Source organism: Sus scrofa, chromosome 4, assembly GCF_054392235.1.
Source record: "Sus scrofa isolate SSC_HxYL_T2T_F1_AM1 chromosome 4, Sscrofa_HxYL_maternal_Yorkshire_Landrace_v2.0, whole genome shotgun sequence".
Classification (NCBI taxonomy): Eukaryota; Metazoa; Chordata; class Mammalia; order Artiodactyla; family Suidae; genus Sus; species Sus scrofa.
The window spans coordinates 134367746-134376311 of NC_139386.1; the positions used below are offsets into that span (position 1 = coordinate 134367746).

The 8566-nt window shown below is 50.0% G+C and overlaps 1 long non-coding RNA gene across 1 annotated transcript in view; it reads right to left on the reverse strand.

Moving 5' to 3' along the window:
• LOC146404288 (uncharacterized) overlaps nucleotides 1-4916 on the reverse strand; it is a 35592-nt gene extending 30676 nt beyond the window's left edge. The window contains exon 1 of the long non-coding RNA XR_014844917.1: nucleotides 4686-4916. This is a non-coding gene — a long non-coding RNA (uncharacterized LOC146404288). The remainder of the gene's footprint in view (nucleotides 1-4685) is intronic.
• Nucleotides 4917-8566: the final 3650 nt, after the last annotated feature.

Consider the following 8566-nt stretch of genomic DNA (forward strand, 5'->3'; position numbering starts at 1 on the left):
GACTCTCCTTGGTTTTTCTTGTTGTTGTTCTTTTTTTTTTAAGAGGGTGGGTGGGAGAGAAGAGGGACGACGCTAGACGACTTTATGGGCTTAAACTTGCCTCGTGCAAATAGTGATATTGATCAAATTGATAGGGCCTGATGCGAAAGGGAATTGAAGACACTTCCAAACGAGGGCAAAACAGTCAGTGAAAAGGCACCTACCACGCGTGACGCTTTCACTGCAGGGCGAACTTTTGCTACCTCCTGACTCTGCTTTCTCTCCCAGCAAGAGCGGTGGGGACGGTCTAGGAGGCACAAGGGGGGGTCGGAGGCGTCCCTGGACATCGCGCCTTAGTGGGGTCCCTGGGTTGGGCTCTATCAACCTCCATGTGCCTTTCCGGTTTTCCAAAGGCCCAGCATAAAAGAGGGAGTTAAAAACAGCTGGGAACAGGAAGGAAAGAAACTTTCTATTTTCTTTTTTCTGTATTTATTTTACAAAATTGACCGTTTTTCCCTGAGGGCGCAGAATCACTCGTGTGTTAATTAAGTTCACGCCGGCACACACCAAGGCAGGAAATACCACAAAAATAAATAAATAAAGCTTCGTGCAGCCAAACTGAGTCGGTGCCGGGGTTGCCCCTGGCATGTAATGAGGTGACACACTACCCCTTCTGTTCAAGCCTTGCAAGTCCTCAATGCGCCGAGTCAAGCTCGCCTCAATTATTGGGGAGTTTCATTCATTTCCCCACTTTCCCCGCCTCCTCCACCCACCGCCTCTGCCAAGGCAGCCCACATACCCGTGCGTTTCAGGGCGCTGCTTTTAGGTGGTGAAGCTAGATTTTGTGTTGTGTACTTCAATCAGGGGGAAAGGAATTTAGCACAAACATTCCAAAGGAAACTCTAGCAGGGCGACGAAACTGCGTGGAAATTTTTATCTCAAGGGGGGCATGGGTTTGGGAAAGTTCTTATGAAGCATCAATTTTCCAGGGACTAAAACTGAACTCTTGCTGCAGCTACCGTGAGCATAATAAGAGCCACACTGGAAACCAGCCTTTGTGTGTCTGTGGGTTTATCCTTTCGAATGAGCCCTAGAAAAGGAATCCAGCACGCGCAGCCTTAGGCTTAATGCGGCGGAGTTCACAAAGGACACGTGATTAGCCTTCCTCCCTTTAAAAAACAAAACGAAAGCACCTTCCAGGTGTGTCCTGGCATTTTCCTGCTGAAAACTCAAAAACCTGAGAGAGAAGTGAGGAGAACGATGCCCCACGGTTTAGAGCTGGAGCTCAGACCCAGCTTCTCGTGGCCACACTTTCCTCCTCTCGGTTCCCAGAAATGATGGAGGAGCGTGGTTCCGTGGAACAAAGGAGGAACCTTCGACTGTCAGTGGCTTTTCCAGAAACAGTCACAGAAAATGATGGGCCATCAGGCCACGTCCGGAGAGCAGAGCAAAACCAACATCCAAAGCTCCAAACCTGATCATCTTGACTCCGAGACACTCGACCCGCTTATTAAAGCCACGCTGGCCGAGTCCGCTCAAGTTTTAAGGAGCCAGCCTCTCATCACCTCGCAGAGACGGTTCGCCTCCCCGAGCGCGTGCTGTTCTGTTTTTGGCTGAGAAAGCGGCTCCTGCTTCGCCCCTGCTGCAGGACCTCCTTCTACTCAGCAGGCTCGCTTCCCACACGAGCTGCCATATGTCTTACCCTTCAGAAGAAGTTGGGTGTGAATCCATTTTTATTTTAGCAAAAGGACTCTGATTCTGTTCGTCATTAATCTTCTCCCTTTGTCTCATCCCTCGTCTCCTGCCAAATGCCTTTTCAAGCCCTCGCCCGACTCCTCGTAAAGGACAAAGCCTCCCTACGCCCCCTCTGTGAGGAGATGCTCTGGGAAGCGAAGAAGCGGCCGGGGGATGCTTTTGTGTCGTGAAGGATCTGTGGACATTCGGCCTTTTGGAAAACGCCCTTCACTAAAGGGAACCCATGAGAGAAACGCAGGGTCGTCTACACCCGTGATGGCTCAGTGGCCCCTGGCACGGAGATTCTCAGACTTTAGTCTCCTTAGAGAATCCCGGGCAACGTGTTCAAAACGCAAAATCCTGGAGCCCCGGCCTCTCTGGCCCAGGAACCCAGGAGCACCGGGTGCTGCCAGCTCTCCCGGTGACACAGAAGCGGGGCTCCCTGCAAGGCACACCTTGAAACCACTGAGCCAGTAGATGTTTCTCCACAATCGCAGAGACCTTGCGGCCTGGGCTCTGGCAGGGCCCGGCTCCAGGGTGCTGGAAGGTTGAAGGGGTCAGGGCCGAAGGGCCTGGGCTGAGACAGGGGCCTGGGGGTCAGAGGTCACCTGCCCACGTCTTTGCAGAGTCTAAGGAGTAACTTAGGTTTTCTTGTTTTCAGGAGCTCCAGACGCACCCACTAGCACAAGAAAGGGCCGCCTGTTCCCCTTCCTTCTGCCATCCCCCTGCGGGTTCCTTAGAGCAAAAGGCCTGTGTTCTCCCAGGCGCTGGCTCGTCTTTGTGTAGCTGGGTTTTCTCCTTCCCCTCAACTGTCAGGACTCAGCCCACACAAAGCAGTTTCCTTGTTGCGAGTCACATTTTTCATGTGTCGCATAACGAAGCTGGACTTTGCAAATCAAAACGGGAAGCACAACATGTGATCCGAATGCAGTGTTTTTCCAACCACTGGCGCTCCAACTGTTTCGTTTTCCGTAAGTTTTTTCTTAAGGACCCAAGATATGGATCCACCAGGATTTCTCCTTCTGCCCCATTCAATTCGCACACAAGGTAGAATTCACAGACCCTGGCTTGAATTTCTCTTCATATAAATAATTAATTCTACATTTAAAACCACGTTAAGATGTTTTATTTCTTAATCAGCTAATTTGACTGGGAAACAAAGATGCCTTTTATTCACATTTTCTTTGAGTCGTGGCACTGCAATAAAAGTTCCCCACAAGATTTGGCCTTTGCTCACACGTTACTGGGCTGCCAATTAGTTTCCAGAGTCGCTATTTCACAAAAAAATGCTTCTCACTTTTAAAAAATGTAATTGGGTGTCTGTTCATCACAGAGTTTCTTGTGTTCAAGCCCCGGGTGTCACGCGTTTTTCGGTGGACTTGGGTCGGCTTTGAAAAATTTCAGACGCTGAAACCTGAGACGGGCCCGTATGCGAGAGTGCGTCCCTCACATTCGCTTAATCATTAAGTGGATATTTAAATGGACTTGTTACACCGGGAGACTGCCTTAAAGTGAGCCGTGCCGTTTACGGGACTATTAATTAAATGCGAGGACGGCACGGGATACGGCCATGGATTTTGGTAATCACTCACACTGGCCCCGAGCTGCCCTTTAATTTCCAGACTAATTAAACTAAGACACTGAACAGCGAGGGTGGGTGGCTGGTCTGCGCGGCCGCTCGGCCCATGGTTGGAAGGGGAAGGGCGCATTTTTCTTTTTGAAAGGAGGGAAAAGAGTAGGAGAAGAAAGAACTCGCCTGAGTGGACCTGACTCCACTCCATTCACGGCTCCCTATTTGTTCCACTCCTGGATCAAGTTTTTAATTTAGCAAGACTGCACTGGAGGGGGGGTTCGACCCCATCTGTTTGGGGCCAGAGTGTACCCCACCTGGTGGTGCAATTGATTTCTGAATTAACTGGGCTTTATTGCAGCACAATAGGCCGATTGTTTGGTTGCTTTTAAGCACTAGGATTCTTGGAATCTGATGGGCAAAAAAATAAATCAGACGGCAGCGTGCAGCCCTCTCGGCGGCTAATTGCATTTGACCCATTATCCTCCTCGGCCCCGGTTCAGCCTCTGACACGGCCGACTTGGAGCCTGAAATGTGAATGGAGGGATTGCTTTTGCAGGTCATCACACTGCAGAAAGTCTGTTCCTGGAACGCTCTCCGAGGCCCGGACAGGAGAAGAAACAGATCTGGGTAATTAGTCCTGCCCCCCGCACTGCCCCCCCGGGGGCGCCCAGCCCCGGGCAGCAGCGGAGACCCAGGAGCCCTGCAGCAGGAGTGTCAAGTGCCCCGCAGGCTTGGAGGGGATGTCCCTTCCTCCCCCGACCCCAGGCCTCATCCTGCCTTGCCGGCTCCATCCTCGGCCCAGAGGCTGTGCCTTGCTCCCCAGAAAGCCTCTGAAAAGAGCAGGGGCTTATAAAGCTCAATTCTCTTTACAAAGAAAAGTTCGCTCATGGGACGCTCATCCAAAAGCAACAGCTCGATCCCAGATTAATAGCGACTCCTGGGCCCAGGGAGGAGTGCAGAGCTAGGAGGGTGATGCCCAGAGCTAGGAGGGCGGGGGCTCTGGGGCTCAGGCAGCTCCAGCTGGGAAGAGAAAGGGGGGCCACGCCTGGCTCTCCAGGCTTGAAGGAAAACTGGTCCCAAAAAGGCAGGGGATGGAGGCCCCCAGGGAGCAGGGCGCTGCCGGCAGAGCACCTGCAGACCCAGAGCTGCCCCCCTGCAGGTCTAGAAGGGGGCGTCCTTTAGGATGACGGCCGCGTCCAAATCCCAGCTTCGCTGCGTGCTGTGTGGCCTTGGCCAAGGGGCCACACTCTTCTGCCTCAGTCTACCAAAGGCTCAAACAGGGACAGTAACAAATAGTAACTCCGCCCCAGCTTGTGAGGAACCCGAGCTAAAGCTGGTGCAGAGGAGGCGTCTGATAAGTTCCAAGAAATGCCATCCTCAGAACAAGGTCAAGTGTTACCTGTTTGCTGAGGAAAAGTCAGGGTCTCCCCAGGAGAAGCACAGGTCCGACCAGCCACAGGGAGGCAGCACCTTCTAGCAGGCTGGCTTCAGGCAGGGTGAGCTCCTGGCGTGTGAGACACTCACCTCCTGCCTCGGGGGAGGGTCGAGGCGCCTATGCTGTGGCCCTTTTCAGGCACCTGCCCTGCTCTGTGCCTCCAGGACAGGCTGGGGAGGTGCCCTGGTCACCACTGAGCTCCGACTCCTCCCCCAGGCCCAGCAAATCCCGCTTCCTGCTGGATTTCACCCCGGTTTCTTTTCTGAGTGGGAAATCAGGGGACGATCCTTCTATGAGCATTTAACTCTATTTCCTGTGTGTATTAAAAAACCCGACTCTAGCAGTACTGCAAGAATCACTCCCCCCACGTTCTCAGCTCAGAGACAGAACGAGGAGCCGTGTTCGGAGCCAGGTCTACACTGCACCTGGATCCCTATATTTGCCGGTAAATAGAAGCACATGGAGTTATTAATTAGCACTTATGAGCTCATTAGCATTCATCAGTAATGTCAACACAAGATGACGAACTAAGCTGGATTGTTTGGGCAGGGAGATGGAGGAAACTTCTCTCTGCACTTGGACTCGTATAAACGGTACTTCCCTAGAATCGACCCCTCCTCGGAGTCAGCAGAAACAAACACAAACAGGGTACACGGGGCGGGACAGTGGATTCCCGGGGTATGAGGGTGGCCTCTCCGGGGTTCCTGTTACTAATCTGCTTCATATTGAGTGGATTTGAGACTCAGTTCAAAGAAAACACACAGGAGCAAGCACTATCGCCAACCAGGGTGGCCATGCGTGAGTTTTTTCATGAAATGTTCAAGGTGAAAGGAAACTCAGAGATCCTTGCACCAGCCCTCCGTGTTTCAGGTAAAGAAATCCGGGCCCTCAAGCCGGTAGCAGAGCTGGGTCAGGAAATTGCACGTCTCAGCCTCTTTCTCTGTAACTCAAAAGTGGATGACACTCGTCCATCAGATTTGGGACTGAAAAAAAATCCATCTGGGTCCGATGTTATCACTGTGTTTCAACGGTCCTTCTCCCCACCCAGAACACACCCGTCTTCCGGTCTGACGTCTTTGGGGAACCAAGCGGCACTCATGCCCCCTTTCGGTCAGTCTTTCAGGCCAGCCAACAAGAGACTGTACTCTGGTCCCTTTCCGGGCAGAGCAACCAAGTGAATCACTGGGGGAAACACTCGGCTTCTCATAGAAACAAGATGGAAATCACACTGGGCTGAAAGAGTCCAATTTGCTGGAGACCGAAAGAGGCTCCCAGGCGAAAGAGGAGCAGCTGGGTGAAGGAGGGGACTGACACGCTGGGAAACCTCGGGACCTATGAGGGCCTTCAACCAACTCGCCGTTCTCCCAGCCGTTTGGAAATGTGACCCTTTGCATGCAGATCTGCAGCACTGGGATCAAATCTGATAGGAGAGGTAATAGGTTAAGAAGAAGCCACCTTGGAGTTCCTGTTGTGGCTCAGTGGTTAACGAATCCGACTAGGAACCATGAGGTTGTAGGTTCGATCCCCGGCCTTGCTCAGTGGGTTAAGGATCTGGCGCTGCCATGAGCTGTGGTGTAGGTCGCAGACTCCGCTCGGATCCCGCTTTGCTATGGCTCTGGCATAGGCTGGTGGCTACAGCTCCTATTCAACCCCTAGCCTGGGAACCTCCATATGCCGCAGTAGTGGCCCAAAGAAATAGCAAAGAGACCAAAAAAAAAAAAAAAAGCCACCTTGTAAAGCTTCTCCCATATCCAGTTTTTACCAGGTGTTTTGCTCCCCAAAAGCTACTCACAAGAGGACAGTCCCGCGGTTTTGGTGGTATTGTCTTATTCAGTCTTAGCCGAATCAATTGCCGTCTGATTTCTAAAGGGTACTCTGTGTTTCTTAGTTATGACACCTGACTTCAGACTTGACCATCACAGCCGTCTGCGTCTGTGTTCAGTGTGTTGGTTAGCATCTTGGGCTAGGATTGAACAAATGTGGCATTAGATCTAGACTAGTTGGGAAGTGATGGAAGACTAGACTAGATCTAGTCTAGACGGGAAGTGATGGAAGACTAGACTAGATCTAGACTAGTCAGGAAGTGATGGAAGACTAGACTAGACTAGATCTAGATGGGAAGTGATGGAAGACTAGACTAGATCTAGACTAGATGGGAAGTGATGGAAGACTAGACTAGATCTAGACTAGACGGGAAGTGATGGAAGACTAGACTAGATGGGAAGTGATGGAAGGAAGACTAGACTAGATCTAGACTAGACGGGAAGTGATGGAAGACTAGACTAGATCTAGACTAGACGGGAAGTGATGGAAGACTAGACTAGATGGGAAGTGATGGAAGGAAGACTAGACTAGATCTAGACTAGACGGGAAGTGATGGAAGACTAGACTAGATCTAGACTAGACGGGAAGTGATGGAAGACTAGTCTAGACTAGATCTAGACAGGAAGTTATGGAAGACTAGACTAGATGGGAAGTGATGGATGGAAGACTAGACTAGATCTAGACTAGACGGGAAGTGATGGAAGACTAGTCTAGACTAGATCTAGACGGGAAGTGATGGAAGACTAGACTAGATCTAGACTAGACGGGAAGTGATGGAAGACTAGACTAGACTAGACTAGTCGGGAAGTGATGGAAGGCTAGACTAGACTAGATCTAGACAGGAAATGAGGGAAGACCAGGTACTGACCCAGGATACAGACTGTTCCATTCGTACAGGTTTTTAGGGATCCTTGATTTGGTAGAGCTAGTCCAAGTGGGACATCCTAGTGATGTCATTTTTCAATAATACCACACTTGTGCAAACAAGCAGGCTCTCCTGCTGGTAGACTGGCTGTGTTTACTTGCTGATTATTCCAAGCCATCATTTTGTATTCTGTGTGGTTGTTAGTGAATAAAACAACCAAGAAGCCAAAGGTGGCCTCTAACTCATATTCGAGTTCATCTACATAGAGCATTGGCTTCCACCCAGAATCCAGTGTTGACTTTTAACTTTGTCAGAGCTTGTTGCCGAAGTAGTTCAGGTGTTTTCTTATTTCCTAACACATGATGGGCTTTCTTGACTTTTTTCCTTCCTGGCCTATCAGTTCATTACTGGATACAACATTATCTGATCATTAGAGTTCAGCCCCTTCTTTAAGCTCCCTTGGGATGCTGAAATCCTGGGTTTTGTGTCCGGGATTGGGTCATAGTCTCATGTGGGTTCTCTGTCTTCAGAACGATCATCTGGGAGTTTTACCGCCCCAGCCAAGGAGGCCTTTCCAGGCACCAACAATGTGAGGGGCTTCTGGGCAGTCATCTCAAAATACCAAGGGCCTCCCAGAGCCCTGGGCTTGTAATCAGCCACTGACTTCTCCTGCTATGCCTGTGGGCATTGCAGTTTTAAATAATTTGGGGGAAATGGGGCAATTTTCATCAATCTAGAATAGCTGAAAAAGCATAAGCAACTCTGCTCGCTGCTGCAGACCCTCCCAACAGAAAGTGATCTCAACGACATCTTTTTAAAAGCCATTCATTCCAAAAGATACATGCACCCCAATGTTCCTAAGCAGCATTATTTATAATTGGGAGCAATCTGAGTGTTCATCAACAGATGAATGGATCAAGAAGATGTGTATCTTCTTTATATATATATGCACACACACAGTGGAATATATAGATCTATACACACACACAAAATGACACAATGGAATACTACTCAGCCATAAAAAAGAATGAAAGTTTGCCATTTGCAGCAACATGGATGGACGTGGAGGCTATTAATGCCAAATGAAACTAAACAGAAAAGAACAAATACCATATGATATAACTTATATGTGGAACCTAAAAAAATATAACAAGCT